Genomic DNA, 19,326 nt, shown 5'->3' with positions numbered 1-19,326 from the left:
TCTCACATGGGAAAGATGCAATGTAGAAGCCCAACTGTATATATTGACTATTGACATTCTAAGTGGCTTAAGCATCTGTAGGTTTGTATATAGGTATTCCTGGAACCAACTCCTCACCCCTGAACCAAGGGACAGCTGCAATTGGCAAGAAGATTAACCCCTGGAAGAATCCTCATATTTCAGACCTGAGAGACATTACCATAGGAAGGATCCAATCCTTTCACCACAACTGAAATAGGGAATCATAAATCCTTTTAGGACAGAAGTCATAAACATTAAAGACTCAACGTGGTGAGCCCATTCACTTTCCATTCCATTCATGTGTCAGGCTCTTACACATGTAAGGTTATATGTGGGTGAAGTATCATAAACTAAACCAGGAGCTCACTTCAGCTAGGCATCTCATGTTGGAATTGATATCTTTACTATAACATATCTTCCTAGTATGTGGTTTTTAATCTGACAAAGGCACTCTTCTAAGTGTCTACCAATTATGAGGATTAAAGATAGTTTACTTTTATGTGCAAAAGACAACATAACCCATTGATGATCACGCCATACATAAGACTATAATAATTTTCCTGCTCTGTGTCACCACAAAAAAATAGGTCTTGAAATATCAACATTCTGCACAATGTACACACAGTTCAGTATAATGATGACATCAAGCTACTTGGAACTAGAAAACAGAATGTAGCAATTATAAGAGATTCATATTAAGACACATGAGAAGGAAATAGTAAAGGAGACAGAAAAGAACCACTATGTAAAAATAAAATCAGGACAACACATTCTCCTGGAAGTAAAGAAAAGAGTTTATAAGAATACCCAGGTATACCAAATGTTATTGACAGGTCTAGTGATACAGAGACTTAAAATTTCACGTTAAAGTGACTTGATAAGCAGAGTCACAAGGAAAGCCTAACTACAGTTACTTGAATGGAAATAGGAAGAGGATTAAAATCTGAGATTTCAGTGTACATTGTTTTAAGAGAAGCTGAGAACTAAAGAGAAATGGTGTATGAAATGAAGTTAAGAAATGATGTTTGAAATACAGAAAATTTGACAGGAGGTTTGTAGGCTGATAAAAGTTAATTTGTAGAGGGAAGAATAAATATTGTAGTAATAAAAGGGATAATTGCTGGAGTATGATTTTGAGTTATGAGAGTGGGTAGAAGACATGGAAAGGCCCAGGTAGCAGCTGGATTTGGTTAACAGCCACTTTAAATTCCTTTCAAACGCTGCCATTTTTGTTATTTAGCTCTGAGGAAACATGTACTAAATTACCAGTCACACTTGATTTAAACACATATATACATATGAATTTTTAACTATAAAATATAGTAATTTTGCAAATGGTGCCAATATTATTTTAAATTTTGATAATACATTTATTATTTATTATTTTAAGTGCCTCTAATAAGCAGATTATATATGTGTGCACACACATATATATATTTATGCAATATAGGTATATATCTGCATCAATAAAATGTAAAATTACTAAGAAAAAATATAGTGTGATACAAAATATAGGAAAACACAGCTTATCTTTTCAAATGTCCTCATATTCAATGAGCATGTAATATGATGCAAGATCACTGTAATATAGAGATCTAAAACCTCACACATTATATAGATTTAAAAGACTTCTAATTACTAAGTCGATGTCATATTAGAAAAGTTTTTCTGCTGTGACTTTTAACACTTGCAAAATATTGCCACATTATTTACATCTGGGCATTCATCACTTCAGACTGAGATGTTTTGAAGTTTTAAGAAAGTATAGCACAGGGAACTCTACCCAATACTGTTCAATGACCTATATGGGAAAGATCAGTTGCTCAGTCATGTCCGACTCTTTGCGACCCCATGGACTGCAGCACGCCAGGCCTCCCTGTCCATCACCAACTCCCGGAGTTCACTGACACTCACGTCCATTGAGTCAGTAATGCCATCCAGCCATTTCATTCTCTGTCGTCCCCTTCTCCTCCTGCCCCCAATCCCTCCCAGCATCAGAGTCTTTTCCAATGAGTCAACTCTTCGCATGAGGTGGCCAAAGTACTGGAGTTTCAGCTTTAGCATCATTCTTTCCAGAGAAATCTCAGGGCTGATCTCCTTCAGAATGGACTGGTTGGATCTCCTTGCAGTCCAAGGGACTCTCAAGAGTCTTCTCCAACACCACAGTTCAAAAGCATCAATTCTTCAGCGCTCAGCCTTCCTCAAAGTCCAACTCTCACATCCATACATGACCACAGGAAAAACTATAGCCTTGACTAGACAAACCTTTGTTGGCAAAGTAATGTCTCTGCTTTTGAATATGCTATCTAGGTTGGTCATAACTTTCCTTCCAAGGAGTAAGCGTCTTTTAATTTCATGGGGGCAGTCACCATCTGTAGTGATTTTGGAGCCCAGAAAAATAAAGTCTGACACTGTTTCCACTGTTTCCCCATCTATTTCCCATGAAGTGATGGGACCGGATGCCATGATCTTCGTTTTCTGAATGTTGAGCTTTAAGCCAACACTTTTTCACTCTCCACTTTCACTTTCATCACGAGGCTTTTTAGTTCCTCTTCACTTTCTGCCATAAGGGTGGTGTCATCTGCATATCTGAGGTTCTTTATATTTCTCCCGGCAATCTTGATTCCAGCTTATGTTTCTTCCAGTCCAGCGTTTCTCATGATGTACTCTGCATATAAGTTAAATAAATAGGGTGACAATATACAGCCTTGACGAACTCCTTTTCCTATTTGGAACCAGTCTGTTGTTCCATGTCCGGTTCCACACTGTATGCCTATATAGGAAAGGATATCTGAAAAAAGGGATAGACTGTATAGGCTGCTTCTCTGGTAGCTCAGCTGGTAAAGAATCCGCCTGCAGTATGGGTGACCTGGGTTCAATCCCTGGGTTGTGAAGATCCGCTGGAGGAAGACATAGCAACACATTTCAGTATTCTTGCCTGGTGAATTCCATAGACGGAGGAGCCTGGTGAGCTGCAGTCCATGGGGTCACAAAGAGTTGGACATGAGTGAGAAACTACCACTTTTCATATGTGTGTATGTGTATATATATATATATATATATATATGTATGTATATATACACATATGTATGTATATATAAAGTGGAATCACTTCTCTGTATAGCAGAAACTAATCCAACATTGTAAATCAACTATAGTTCAATAAAAATTTAATTAAAAAAAGTAAGAAGCCATGTTGAAAGAGAGCTTTAGTGACAGTGTTGTGGCAAAGGGCTGTTTCAGCCTCTTGGAGCTAAGTGGAATTTGAGGCACAATATTCCCTAAATAAGACAACATAGGAGAATACAGCCTACCTGACTCGTTGGCCACAATATACTGAGATACTGAGGGGAGAACAGGGTTAAGCTATCTCCAACTGATTCTTGACCCATAATTTTGTATTGTTTTAAGCTGTTACATTCCTTAAAATATGTATGTTTTATAAGGTTTGCTAAACTATGAGAAATAAGTATTTTAATTTTTTTCAGTTTTAAAATTATGCGAAATTGTATGGTGATATCACTTCTAGATATGTTTTAATTTAATTCACTTGCATTTCACATTTTTAATTCACATGATTTAACCAGAATTGGCTGAAACAGGGAACCAGTGCATCTGAGATGAGCAATCTATTTTTTTAAATCTATTTTCCCTAAAACGTTCTTAATGAATATTTCCCCCACCTATTGTTCAATTCAATATTCAAGTTAGGAATTCAAACATCATACTTAAGTCATTTCCTTCTGCTTAGAATTCTTAACAGGATTGACCGATAAATTTTTTCAGATATTTTCAGTCATATTTATATAATCTCATTTTTTTCCTTCAGTAATTGATGTACAGTGTAAACAAGAAGAGCAAAGAGCATTGCTCACCATTAAGTTATACAGGGATTAAGTTGTGAGCCATTGCAATCACTGATAGATAGTGCATGCTGAGAAGAAATTAAAATGATAGCAAGATGTGTGCTTTGGACAACAGGCCCCTTATCCAGTTAGATGTACACAGTCAGGGAGAATTTTAATAAACCCAGATTTGAGCATCTTCTTATACATGGAAAAGAACTAAAATTATCAACTTGATATATGCTTTTTTGTGACTGATAGCAGCCTCTTATGCTTCCCTGGTGGCTCAGAGGTTAAAGTGTCTACCTCCAATGTGGGAGACCTGGGTTCGATCCCTGGGTTGGGAAGATTCCCTGGAGAAAGAAATGGTAACCCACTCCAGTATTTTTGCCTAGTAGGCTACAATCCATGGGGTCGCACAGAGTCGGACACGACTGAGCAACTTCACTCACCAAGATGTATAGTTGAAGTTGACTGCATGTATTTCCTAGCCAAAAATCATATACACTTGCTTCTCTCCCAGCTCTTCAGAGCATTTCCCTCAGAGCTATTGAAAGACTCTCCCAGACTGTAGTCCTGAGTAACTTCCCTGAATAAAACTTAAACTCAACTCTTAGATTGTGCAATTTTCATCCAGTCAACAAATGAAGTGGTTGATAGATTTCCTTATTATGTTCTTAATCCTTGGATTTTTAAAATAGCCCTTATTACTTATTCTTTCAACATATTTTTTGAGTTCATATGCTATTTTATTTGGATATTTGCCTCTGTAGTCAAAAATATATATATGGTCTGGAATCTGTGTGTCCATGCAGGTCTTGTTAGGTTGTACAGTCTTTGTAAAATAAACTGATAAGCTTTGCATATTTTTGTGGACCAGCATAGAAAAGATCTATTTTTTGAAAGATACTTCATCTGTTAAGTTAATATCTAGAGAAGCCCAAGAATACTAGAGTGGGTAGCCTATCCCTTCTCCAGTGGATCTTCCCAACCCAGGAATCAAATCGAAGTCTCCTGCATTGCAGCAGATTCTTTACCAACTGAGCTACCAGGGAATCCCAATCGATACTTAATAACATTTAATTATCTTACATATCAGCCTATTTGAGTTGTTTTTAATGAACAATCAAATAATGAGGGAAGGCCTCCATCAGATATTGGCCTTAGCAATGTTTGTGAGTTTGGAACTCAGGGAAAGAAAATAACTAAGAATTTAAACCACAGAAGAGAAATATTCTGTTGAAATAAAGGCTTTAATCTGATACTTTAAATTAAATTTGAGTTGCTTCAGACAATTATATAAAAATAGGTAGGATGACAGTAATCTAAATATAAATCTGCTAGCATACTTCTATGTGGCCTGACTTGAGTATGCTCCAAAATATATATATATATATTATTAATGTGGACTTATCAACTGAACTGTGATTACTTAAAAGTAGCCAGTAAAGTGATCCAAAGTAAACTCTCTAAGTTAAGAAAAATATACAATAAACTTGATTTAACCTACCATGTTAGGAGTTGCAATTTCCCTTGAATATTCCCACTTTTTATTTTTGTGCATGTGTGTGTGTGTGGTTAGAAGTAACATAAACACAGAACAGTATGGAGGCTCTAACAGACATATGTAAATATTACAAGATAATAAGTTCATTGAGAAGGCTTGACTACTAATTGTCCTGGTGTTGAAATCAACATTCTAGTAGAAGCATAATTTGAATTGAAGGTTTAATGAGAGTCTTATTGTCAGTAAAAGGAATGGTAGAGGTCTACGGGAGCAAGGTTAAATTTTGATTTGGAAAATAAGTTGTGAGTAGATTATGAAACTAAATAAACACGTTGTGTTAATTTTAAGCAACATATATTATACAAGATGACTTGAAAAGGCTACTGAGATAAGAACATCTGAGAACGGGAAGAGAAGGTAAGTGTTGGAGCTGGTATGTAGAGGAGAAATCTGATTGATGAGAAGGAGAAAGGAAAAAAAAAAAATCTGAACTGTGATGCAACTTGCAGGGAATAACCAGCAATCTAAATTCCAGCTGTAAACCAAGTCTTCTCTGGAGTCTTATTTCCTATAAGTGGAAGTATCATGCCATCTTCTACTCTGATGAAGGGAGCATAGCTATGGCAGGTATATTAGGAAGTTGTTATCTCCCATCATGGTTCACTGCATCATGGTTCTATGATAGTCCTTTTTTTTTTTTTTTTTTTTTTTTATCAAGTCAAATCTAAGGGTAAAGATTTTGAGCCTCTAAACCCTAGAGAAAAGCTCTGGCAAGGATTATTCCTAATAAAATTTCCCCTGTGGTTTTCAATTTTCAAACAGAAACTGCTTTTGTCACTGGGAAACTGAGACAAAACTCAGGTAAATGGATGTACAGACAACAGAGTTCTGCTCTGGGATATCACAACAGGCTGTCTTTTTAAGAGTTTGATCAAATACAACAGAAAAAAAGAGACCTTATATGATGTCTAAATATAAAGCCACCCTAAATTTTAGAAATTTATAAACAGGAATCTGATTGCTTTCCAAGTATGTTAGAAACATTTAATAGTTGAGATGTTTAAAACCAGGAATTACAGAACCCCAAACTAAGTGAGGATTTCCCTAGTGGCTCAGCAGTAGAAGAATCTTCCTTCCAAGCAGAAAACACAGGTTCAATCCCTGGGATGGATAAATCCCCTGCAAAAGAAAATGGCAGCCCACTCCAGTATTCTTCCTTGGGAAATCCCATGGACAGAGAAGCTTGGCAGGTTACAGTCCATGCCATTTCAAAAATAATCAGATATATTTAGCAGCTAAATAACAATAACAAATTAAGTGAATATCATATAACATAATATTGTATACTTCCTTAGTAAAAAGGGTATTCAGTCAGTTCAGTCTCTCAGTTGTGTCCTACTCTTTGTGACCCCATGAACTGCAGCACACTGGGCCTCCCTCTCCATCACCAACTCCCAGAGTTTACCGAAATCATGTCCATTGAGTCGGTGATGCCATCCAACCATCTCATCCTCTGTTGGCCCCTTTTCCTCCTGCCACCAATCTTTCCCAGCATCAGCGTCTTTTCAAATGAGTCAGCTCTCGGCACCAGATGGCTGAAGTATTGGAGTTTCAGCTTCAGCATTAAGTCCTTCCAATGAATACCCAGGACTGATCTCCTTTAGGATGGACTGGTTGGATCTCCTTGCAGTCCAAGGGACTCTCAAGAGTCTTCTCCAACACCACAGTTCAAAAGAATCAATTCTTCGGTGCTCAGCTTTCTTTATAGTCCAAATTACACATCCATACATGACTACCGGAAAAACCATAGCCTTGACTGGACAGACTTTGTTGACAAAGTAATATCTCTGCTTTTTAAAATGCTGTCTGTCAGGGGCAGTGGCCAAGAGGAGCAACCCCATGTCTAAAGAGCAGTGGCTGCACCAGCGCAGGAAGGCTGAGAGGAGCTACTCCATGTTCAAGGTCGGGGGGCAGCCGTGAGGAAATACCCCTCATCCAAGGTAAGGAGCAGTGGCTGCGCTTTGCAGGAGCAGCCATGAAGAGATACCCCACATCCAAGGTAAGAGAAACCCAAGGAAGACAGTAGGTGTTGCAAGAGGGCATTAGAGGGTAGACACACTGAAACCATAACCACAGAAAACTAGCCAGTCTGATCACACGGACCACAGCCTTGTCTAATTCAATGAAGCTAAGCCATGCCATGTGGGGCCACCCAAGACAGACAGGTCATGATGGAGAGGTCTGACAGAATGTGGTCCACTGGAGAAGGAAATGGCAAACCACTTCAGTATCCTTGCCTTGAGAACCCCATGAACAGTATTAAAGGCAAAATGATAGGATACTGAAAGAGGAACTCCCAAGGTCAGTAAGTGTCCAATATGCTACTGGATATCAGTGGAGAAATAACTCCAGAAAGAATGAAGGGATGGAGCCAAAGCAAAAACAATACCCAGCTGTGGATGTGTCTGGGGATAGAAGCAAAGTCTGATGCTGTGAAGAGGAATATTGCATAGGAACCTGGAATGTCAGGTCCATGAATCAGGGCAAATTGGAAGTGGTCAAACAGGAGTTGGCAAGAGTGAACATCAACATTCTAGGAATCAATGAATTAAAATGGACTGGAATGGGTGAATTTAACTCAGATGACCATTGTATCTACTACTGTGGGCAGGAATCCCTTAGAAGAAGTGGAGTAGCCATCATGGTCAACAAAACAGTCCAAAATGCAGTACTTGGATGCAGTCTCAAAAACAACAGAATGATCTCTGTTCTTTTCCAAGGCAAACCATTCAATATCATGGTAATCCAAGCCTATGCCCAACCAGTAACGCTGAAAAAGTTGAAATTGAATCGTTCTATGAAAACCTACAAGACCTTTTAGAACTAACACCCAAAAAACATGTCCTTTTCATGATAGGGGACTGGAATGCAAAAGTAGGAAGTCAAGAAACACCTGGAGTAACAGGCAAATTTGGCCTTGGAGTACAGAATGAAGCAGGTCAAAGGCTAATAGAGTTTTGCCAAGAGAATGCACTGATTGTAGCAAACACCCTCTTCCAACAACAAAAGAGAAGACTCTACACATGGACATCACCAGATGGTCAATACTGAAATCAGACTGATTATATTCTTTGCAGCCAAAGATGGAGATGCTCTTTGGTCTTGGTCAGCAAAACCAAGACCGGGAGCTTACCGTGTCTCAGATCATGAACTCCTTACTGCCAAATTCAGACTTAAATTGAACAAAGTAGGGAAAACCAACAGACCATTCAGGTATGACATAAATCAAATCCCTTATGATTATACAGTGCAAGTGAGAAATAGATTTAAGGGACTAGATTTGATAGACAAAGTGCCTGATGAACTCTGGACAGAGGTTCGTGACATTGTACAGGAGACAGCAATCAAGACCATCCCCATGAAAAAGAAATGCAAAAAAAAAAAAAAAACAAAAAAAACGGCTGTCTGAAGAGGCCTTACAAATAGCTGTGAAAAGAAGTTATCCAAAGAATAACAAAGAGATAAGAAAGCTTTCCTCAGCAATCAATGCAAAGAAATAGAGGAAAACAACAGAATGGGGAAGACTAGAGATCTCTTCAAGAAAATTAGAGATACCAAAGGAACATTTCATGCAAAGATGGGCTCAATAAAGGACAGAAATGGTATGGACCCAACAGAAACAGAAGATATTAAGAAGAGGTGGCAAGAATATACAGAACTGTACAAAAAAGATCTTCTCCACCCAGATAATCACAATGGTGTGATCACTCACCTAGAACCAGACATCCTGGAATGTGAAGTCAAATGGGCCTTAGAAAGCATCACCACAAACAAAGCTAGTAGAGATGATGGAATTCCAGTGGAGCTATTTCAAATGCTGAAAGATGATGCTGTGAAAGTGCCACACTCAATATGCCAGGTTATTTGGAAAACTCAGCAGTGTCACAGAACTGGAAAAGGTCAGTTTTCATTTCAATCCCAAATAAAGCCAATGCCAAAGAATGCTCATACTACCACACAATTGTACTCATCTCACACTCTAGTAAAGTAATGCTCAAAATTCTCCAAGCCAGGCTTCAGCAATATGTGAACCGTGAACTTTCAGATGTTCAAGCTGGTTTTAGGAAATGCAGAGGAACCAGAGATCAAATTGCCAACATCTGCTGGATCATCGAAAAAGCTAGAGAAACATCTATTTCTGCTTTCTTGACTACGCCAAAACCTTTGACTGTGTGGATCACAATAAACTGTGGGAAATTCTGAAAGAGATGGGAATACTAGACCACTTGGCCTGCCTCTGGAGAAACCTATATGCAAGTCAGGAAGCAACAGTTAGAACTGGACAAGGAAAAACAGACTGGTTCCAAATAGGAAAAGTACGTCAAGGCTATATATTGTCACCCTGCTTATTTAACTTATTTGCAGAGTAAATCATGAGAAACACTGACTGGAAAAAGCACAAGCTGGAATCAAGATTGCCGGGAGAAATATCAATAACCTCAGATATGCAGATGACACCACCCTTATGGCAGAAAGTGAAGAGGAACTAAAAAGCCTCTTGATGAAAGAGAAAGAGGAGAGTGAAGAAGTTGGCTTAAAGCTCAACATTCAGAAAATGAAGATCATGGCATTTGGTCCCATCACTTCATGGGAAATAGTAGGGAAACAGTGGAAACAGTGTCAGGCTTTATTTTTCTGGGCCCCAAAATCACTGCAGATGGTAATTGCAACCATGAAATTAAAAGATGCTTACTCCTTGGAAGGAAAGTTATGACCAAACTAGATAGCATATTAAAAAGCCGAGACATTACTTTGCCAACAAAGGTGTGTCTAGTCAAGACTCTGGTTTTTGTAGTGGTCATGTATGGATGTGAAAGTTGGACTGTGAAGAAAGCTGAGCGCTGAAGATTGATTCAAAAAAAGCTGAGTGCTTTTGAACTGTGGTGTTGGAGAAGACTCTTGAGAGTCCCTTGGACTGCAAGTAGATCCAACCAGTCCATCCTAAAGATCAGTCTGGGTGTTCATTGGAAGGACTCATCCTGAAGCTGAAACTCCAATACACTGGCCACCTCTGCGAAGAGTTGACTCATTGAAAAAGACCCTGATGCTGGGAGGGGTTGGGACCAGGAGGAGAAGGGGACGACAGAGGATGAGATGGCTGGATGGCATCACCGAGTCAATGGACATAAGTTTGGGTAAACTCCGGGAGTTGGTGATGGACAGGGAGGCCTGGCATGATGCGATTCATGGGGTCACAGAGTCTGACACAAATGAGCAACTGAACTGAACAGAACTAGTTTGGTCATAACTTTCTTTCCAAGGAGTACGCGTCTTTTAATTTCATGGCTGCATCACCGTCTGCAGTGATTTTGGAGCCCCCAAAAATAAAGTCAGCCACTGTTTCCACTGTTTCTCCATCTATTTCCCATGAACTGATGGGACCAGATGCCATGATCTTAGTTTTATGAATGTTGAGTTTTAAGCCAACTTCCAGTCTCCTCTTTCACTTTCATCAAGAGGCTCTTTAATTCTTCACTTTCTGCCATAAGGGTGGTGTCATCTGCATATCTGTGGTTATTGATATTTCTCCTGGAAATCTTGATTTCAGCTCTTGCTTCTTCCAGCCCAGCATTTCTCATGATGTACTCTGCATATAAGTTAAATAAGTGACAATATATAGCCTTGACTTACTCCTTTTCCTAATAGGAACAAGTCTGTTGTTCTATTAAGAATGTATAAAACCCATGACCATGTTTTTTTTATTCTCCTTAGTCAGTCGACTGGTTTGATTTTATATACTTGAAATGATGCATATCATAAACAGTTATGACCAATGGACAGTAGTAAAGGCTAAATAGTAAATTTGTCAATCAAACTTATCTTTCAACATACAATGTTTATATTCTAAATCTAATGGCCATTTTATATTCATTGACATACAAAAGTGAAAGCCATATCTGACTATTTATGATCCCATGGACTGTAGCCCACCAGGTTCCTCAGTCAATGGCATTCTCAAGGCAAGTATATTGGAATGGGTTTCCCTTTTCTTCTCCAAGATATCTTCGTGACCCAGGGATTAAATACAGGTCTCTCGTATTGCAGGCAGATTCTTTACTGTCTGAGCCACCAGGGAAGCTGTATAAACCAAAACTAATGGGTGTGTTTTATTCATAACAGAGCTAGAGTCACATTTCCTTCTTTTTATTCGATGTGACTCTAGCCAAATATTCATCCATACTCAGAGTTTCAGGTGAATACATTCGGGCTGAGTATTTTATTTTGAGCCATAATCTCAGTTCCACAGAAAAATATTATGTTCTATATTTTTAGATAGCAAAATTTAATTTCAGCATTAAGCTAAATTTGATGGCGAAAAATGTATTTTCATCAAATGAAGCTAAACCAAGTAAGCTGAAGTATTTATACTTTCCTTCCACTATCCAACTTTATATCCTATTCTGGAATCCTCAGCTTGCATCAAGATACTGAGATTGGTAGGCAAATGGAATGTGAGTATTTGATCCTTGATTATCATTAGGTCATAATTTGTTCCTATGTTCTGTCTTCCAAGAAATGTCGATATAAATTTGACATTTTCAGTTCATGTTCTCTTTAGCAAATTTTCTACTCCAGAGGATGAATATCCAATCTACCTAGGTTTAGGATTGCTATATGTAATACCCCTTATTAAATACAAACATAAGAAAACAATGGATAAAAATTGGGATTTTAGGAGCAAAGCATATCTGTATTAATTATGTGGTTTTAAGAACTACCTACTGTGTTATTTTATAGAATAAATTTCTTGTGCAATATTCCTTGAGATTGGAATTTTTAAATTTCAAAATTTTCCATGTCATCTCTCATGTAATTGTTTATTCTTCATTATTCTATAATATCTACTCTACTAATCTACTAACAAAAGCATTTCAGTATTTGCCTTTAGACTTATTAGTAAAATAATCAAGATAATAGATTGTTGCAAACTTCATATAGTGTTTCAGTATACCAAAAAGCAGAACCTCCAGATGGTCAAAATGGATTAAGAAAAGGCAGAGGAACCAGAGAGCAAATTGCCAACATCTGTTGGATCATAGAAAAAGCAAAGTAATTCCAGAAAAAATCCTACTTCTGATTCATTGATTATGCTAAATTCTTTGACTGTGTGAATCACATGAAATTGTGGAAAATTCTTCAAGAGATGGGAATACAGGACCACCTTACCTATTTTATGAGAAATCTGTATGCAGGTCAAGAAGCAACAGTTAGAACTAGACATGGAACAATAGATGGATTCCAAATAGGGAAAGGGGTACGTCAAGGCTGTATATTGCCACCTTGCTTATTTAACTTATATGCAAATTACATCATGCGAAATGCTGGGGTGGATGAAGAACAAGCTGGAGTTAAGATCTCTGAATGAAATATCAATAACCTTAGATATGCAGATGACACCACCCTTATGAAAGAAAGCAAAAAAGAACTAAATAGCCTCTTGATGAAAGTGAAATAGGAGACTGAAAAAGTTGGCTTAGAACTCAGCATTCAGAAAACTAAGATAATGGCATCTGTTCCCATCACTTTACAGCATATAGATGGGGAAACAGTGGAAACAGTGACAGATTTTATTTTCTTGGGCTCCAAAATCACTGAAGATGATGACTGAAGCCATGAAATTAAAAGACTCTTGCTCATTGGAAGAAAAAACTATGACCAACCTAGACAGTGTCTTAAAAAGCAGAGACATTATTTTGCCAACAAAAGTCCGTCTAGTCAAAGCTATGGTTTTTCCAGTAGTCATGTACGATGTGAGAGTTGGACTATAAAGAAAGCTGAGCACTGAAGAATTGATGCTTTTGAACTGTAGTGTTGGAGAAGACTCTTGAAAGTCTCTTTGGACTGCAAGAAGATCCAACCAGTCAATCCTAAAAGAAATCAGTCCTGAATGTTCATTGGAAAGACTGATGCTGAAGCTGAAACTCCAGTATTTCGGCTACCTGATGCGAAGAACTGACTTATTGGAAAAGACCTTGATGCTGGGAAGGATTGAATTTGAGAGCAGAAGAGGACGACAGAGAATGAGATGGTTGGATGGCATCACCACCTCGATGGACATAAGTTTGAGTAAGTTCCAGGATTTGGTGATGGACAGGGAAGCCTGGTGTGCTACAATCCCTGGGGTCACAAAGAGTCTGATATGACTGAGTGACTGAACTAAACTGATTACCTTCTCTCAAGTTATATTTGACCTTCCCTTGTAAGGCAATCAGTAACGTGTCTGACTGCAATGCAGGAGACCAAGTTTCTATATCTGGGTCATGAAGATCCCCTGGAGAAAGAAATGGCAACCCACTCCAGTATTCTTTCCTGGAGAATCCCATAGACAGAGGAGCCTGGCAGGCTACAAGTTGCAAATGTCAGACATGACTATGCACACAGCACAAGTAATATCAGCATGACGTCATCTATGTGTGGTGGTTTGGTTGTTAAGTGTGTTCCACTCTTTGTAACCCCAAGGACTGTAGCCTACCAGGCTCCTCTATCCATGGGACATCCAGGAAAGAATATCAGAATGGGTTGTCATTTCCTTCTGCAAGAGTCCTTCCCGACCGAGGGGTCGAACCCACCTCTCTTGCTTGGCAGGCAAGTTCTTTACCACTGAGCTATTTGGGAACCCATGACGCTGTCAGTAGAAGAAACCAATGTGATACACAGAATATAAGTATCTCTTTGTACTACTTGGGGAAGAGAAACAAATAACTATCTCTGAAAAAGGGAAACTTAAAGGGTACTTCTCCCTTTGCCTAGTGAAAACAGTCCTCTCTAAAGCTTATCTGCTGTTGATAAGAGCCAGAGATTGACACACTCTTTCTGAAAAGCACCAGAAGAGTAGGAATTTTATATTTTGGAAACAGTGAAGTCTTGCAAATATTCCAGTCTACAATTTCAAAGCAAGAGCCGCCATAAACAATGTATAAATAATGTTGCTGTGTTCCAATAAAACTTTATTTTTAAGTACAGATAGCAGTAACATTACCCCAGAGCTGTAGTCTGTAGACATTTGCTATAGAGAAATATACATTTACCAGATTAATCATATTATTTCAAGTGATATACTAGTTTGCTCTAGATAAGAAAATGTGTTCATAAGTGCATCTCCAATGAAGGACATAACTTGATTAGGTTAAAAACTGCAGGGTTTTTCTCATGCCCTGTGATTTAAAATTTTTATTTTAGTTATTCATTGGGTCAAAAAGAAGAATTAAATGAGGTGTGCATAGACTCAAAAGACCTGCATTATTCACATTCTTTATTGTGGCCAGAATGATACTTAATATATTCAATAACAGCTTAAACATGGGCACTAAATTGTCAAATTAATGCTGACAAATAAGAATGGATACAGACAACAAAAACACTGCACAAGCTTTTGAAATGAATATCAACTCTTCTGGTGACACTGCATTGAAAAAGATGTGGATTTTCGTTACACGTTTTACACATGAGTACAGGTGTTCAGACATTTCTACTGTAAGGTTTTTTGCTGCATATTTAATGTTGTCAATCAGTGTATTCTGTGGGTGCTGAATATATACATTCCAGCTATCTTCAGACGATTGTCCCAACTCCTGTACCACAATACCCTGGCTTGTTGTGACTGGGTAATTGTGTCCTCGATATATATTCCCTTAGCCCGTGGCTAGCAGGGTCTTTGGAAGCTGGGAACTTCCAGCTTCTTACCAATAGCTAAAAGAATCTTTATATTTTTCATCCTTAAATGTCATACCAGTCTTTTCATTTTCTTTGGATATCATAATGTGAAAAAAAACATGATGTTCAACTGCTCTTAGGGACTGAATAAAAATACATAGGTCAATTTAGAACACCCTGGTTTATAACGAGGGGATCTTCAGTGATAGCTCCCTTTATTACCTGCATTCATTCTAGTGGACTTAATGTCATATGCTGGAATTAGGGTTAATTTAGAGTCAGTTACTTGGTTAGACAGTAACAGCTCCCTTTGGGAAAGGATCAGATCAATGTTTCCCATCAACATCTACGATGCAAGAACAAAATTCCTTAGGAGCCTTTCTGAACATTTTATTCAAAGTGCTTGAATTTTTTTATGTAGGTTTGGAAATAGGGTAAGATCATGATTTTTAGAGTATTGTGGTTCATGTGGTGACCAGATGTTTTCAATTTTGAAATCTTTGTTCTATTAGTTACTTGGTTACCCATTGTTTAGTTACTTAGCTGTCTGTTGATTTCATCCTTCAGACCACTGTCTGGGTTCTGAATGGTCCATCTGCTCTTCTGCCTTTCATAATGACCATGGATGGTATTGTGACTTCTGTGGTTCCTGTTACCATCTGTTCATGCTAACTCTGTTTTTCCCCCATGTTGTTAGGAACATGTATTCAATTTTAATTTTATTTTTTACCTCTAACATTCCAAATCTAAGGAGTAAAACTATGTTTTTTAACCAGTTAAGTACTTGCCTCAGCAACTTCTCACTGGCATTCGAAAGTGTAAGTAGACAGAATAATGCCTTCCTAAAGATGCCCACATCCTAAGCTCTAGCACCTGTGAATATATGATCTTATATGCCAAATGGGACTTCACAAGGATTATCACATTAAGCATCTTGAGATAGGAACATTATCCTGTTCTATCCTTATCTGGGCAATCTGAATTTAATCACAGTGATTTTAAAGGCAGAGGTATTTTTAAAACTGTGCTAAGTGGGAAATGTAATGGCAGAAGCATTTCCAGAGAGATGCTCACTGTGACTTTGAAAGTGGAAGATGAGAGCCAAGAGCCACTGAATGAGCTTCCCTAGTACCTCAGCTGGTAAAGAATCTGCCTGCGATGCAGGAAACCCTGGTTCAATATCTGGGTTGGAAGATCCCATGAAGAAGTTGTAGGCTGCCCACTCCAGTATTCTTGAGCCACTGAATGGGGAAAGTCTCTAGAACCTGGAAATGTCAGGGAGATGGATTCTCCCTGAAATCATGTCCAGGAAGACACCTATCTAAATTCTGTCATATAGAACAATAAGATAATAAATTTATGTGGTTTAATGATATAAATGTGTGCTAATTTGTTACATCAAGAGAAAACTGGAAGGAAGTCCAAAAGGGATGTGTTTGTGTGTGTGCGTGTGTGTGTGTATGTGTGTGCATGGTCAACAATTTTTGCATGACAGTTTACTACTTACATAGACAACGAAAGGAAGAATAAACCTAAGGTGCCAACTCCCCATGATTCCTGTCCCACACACAAAAAGGGAGGAAACACAAACAACAGTTGAATAACTGCAACATCAGATTTTGAATCCCCTGTTGCTGAGAAACCTATTCTAGAGTGCAGGTAAGTGGTTTTATATTCTGCAGTTGTGTTCTGAAGTATGCAGGACAGAGAGCCACACAGCTCATCAGAACCTGAGAGGTGGTGAGAAACTGCCTCATGACATCCTCACAGATGATGCACAAAGTCAAGTGCAAGGTGACCTTTGAGGAGCTCCTCATAGACCGTCCATCTTCTCCTGTTCTGGGAAAATCACAAGGCCTGCTACCAAGACTCAAACTGTGGTTCATCCTTTGTATGTGTGATGTATCTGGACACAAGCAGGGCACCCAGAGCAGGCAGAGCTATTGCTCTATACACTAAAGATCAGAGGCAGAAAATTGTATTTCTTTGAGATTGCTAACTCTAAGAAGTGACCATGTAAGCCTAGAAATGCTGTCAGTAAGAGATAAGATTTCTGTAGAGTAAAACTAAGAAAATAAAATTTAACAAGGCCAAGAAATGGAGAAACAAGTCTCCATAATAAACTTATAAAATTACTCATTCTAATGGTAATATAAGCCTATTTCTTCCAGGAGGCAAAGCCATTTATCCTTTATATATAGCTAGTTTTAGTCATATGCCTTCCTCTTAGATCTAAAAATGATCATATTAACATATAAAACTAACATTATATAAAGTGATTGTATCCTCATTGATTACAAAAGAGTTCAAACTACATTCAAAGGGGCATTAATTGCTAATAACTTTGAAGTACGTAATTTCTATAGATAATACTTTTAATTAGTGTTATTGATCTAGTTAACAATTAAGAGCCATATTTGAATTATTTTTTGAAGTTATAGCCTGTGAATTTAGATAAATGGTGTAGTACTCAGCTGTACCTTAGATTAAATCTGTTCCCTTGAAATGAGTCAAAATTGTCTTTAACCACACCTTATTTAACTTATATGCAGAGTACATCATGAGAAACGCTGGGCTGGAAGAAGCACAAGCTGGAATCAAGATTGCCGGGAGAAATATCAATAACCTCAGATATGCAGATGACACCACCCTTATGGAAGGAAGTGAAGAGGAACTAAAAAGCCTCTTGATGAAAGTGAAAGTGGAGAATGGAAAAGTTGGCTTAAAGGTCAATATTCAACAAACGAAGATCATGGCATCTGGTCCCATCACTTCATGGGAAATAGATGGGGAAACAGTGGAAACAGTGTCAGACTTTATTTTTTGGGGCTCCAAAATCACTGCAGATGGTGATTGCAGCCATGAAATTAAAAGACGCTTACTCCTTGTAAAGAAAGTTATGACCAACCTAGATAGCATATTAAAAAGCAGAGACATTACTTTGCCAACAAAGGTCCATCTAGTCAGGGTATGGTTTTTCCAGTAGTCATGTACGGATCTGAGAGTTGGACTGTGAAGAAAGCTGAGTGCCAAAGAATTGATGCTTTTGAACTGTGGTGTTGGAGAAGACTCTTGAGATTCCCTTGGACTGCAAGGAGATCCAACCAGTCCATTCTAAAAGTAGATCAGTCCTGGGGGTTCTTTGGAAGGAATGATGCTAAAGCTGAAACTCTAGTACTTTGGCCACCTCATGTGAAGAGTTGACTCATTGGAAAAGACTCTGACACTGGGAGGGATTGGGGGCAAGAGGAAAAGGGGATGACAGAGGATGAGATGCCTGGATGGCATCACCAGCTCGATGGACGTGGGTTTGGGTGAACTCTGGAAGTTTGTGATGGACAGGGAGGCCTGGCGTGCTGCAATTCATGGAATCACAAAGAGTTGGACTGAGCAACTGAACCGAACTGAACTGAACCTTATTAGAAGGATGATGTTATTGAGAGCAAGTTCAAAACAGTATTTGGTGTGGTACTCTTCGAAATACCACCTAAAATAAGACAGTGATTGTGTAAACTGCATGTACAATCAGACATGAAGTTTACATGTATAGAGGACATGTTAAGTGCTTATACAAACAATACATAGAATTTCCAACTTTCAGTCGACTGAACACTTGGAAATGGTGATTCAAATTATTTTGATAATCAATTATGAGACTTACCCAGTTTGATTGTGCTTAAGAAAATTCTTTGCAAGATTATATGTTGATAGATAAAATACCATTGATTTAGTTCTTATTCCAACAGTTGCATAAAAGCTGAAAATCACTGCAGAAGCTGAAACATTTTTTTAATGATAAATATTTAAAAGTATAGAGAGCTTTAAAATTTGTGATATATGATTACTTTTCACTAAGAATCTTCTTAAGGAAGTTTTAAAAGTATTCTCTATTCCTTTATTATACTAGTATTCGACTGATAGTTTTGCCCCTCTGCTTAATTTTGCATTTTCCCCTTTTCTTGCTCAGTAAAGAACATTTTGAAATTTTAGTTACAGTATTGGCTTCTTGCACCTGCCTGGGCATTTGAATGTTAGCACTTGGCTTCTGGTGTCTACAGTGAACTGAAGTTGCTCAGTCGTGTCCAACTCTTTGTGACCCCCATGGACTGTAGCCTACCACGGTCTTCCGTCCATGGGATTTTCCAGGCAAGAGTACTGGAGTGGGTTGCCATTTCCTTCTCCAGAGGATCTTCACGACCCAGGAATGGAACCTGAGTCTCCTGCATTGTAGGCGGATGC

This window comes from Bos javanicus, chromosome 20, assembly GCF_032452875.1.
Source record: "Bos javanicus breed banteng chromosome 20, ARS-OSU_banteng_1.0, whole genome shotgun sequence".
Classification (NCBI taxonomy): Eukaryota; Metazoa; Chordata; class Mammalia; order Artiodactyla; family Bovidae; genus Bos; species Bos javanicus.
This window is presented reverse-complemented; position numbering follows the sequence as displayed.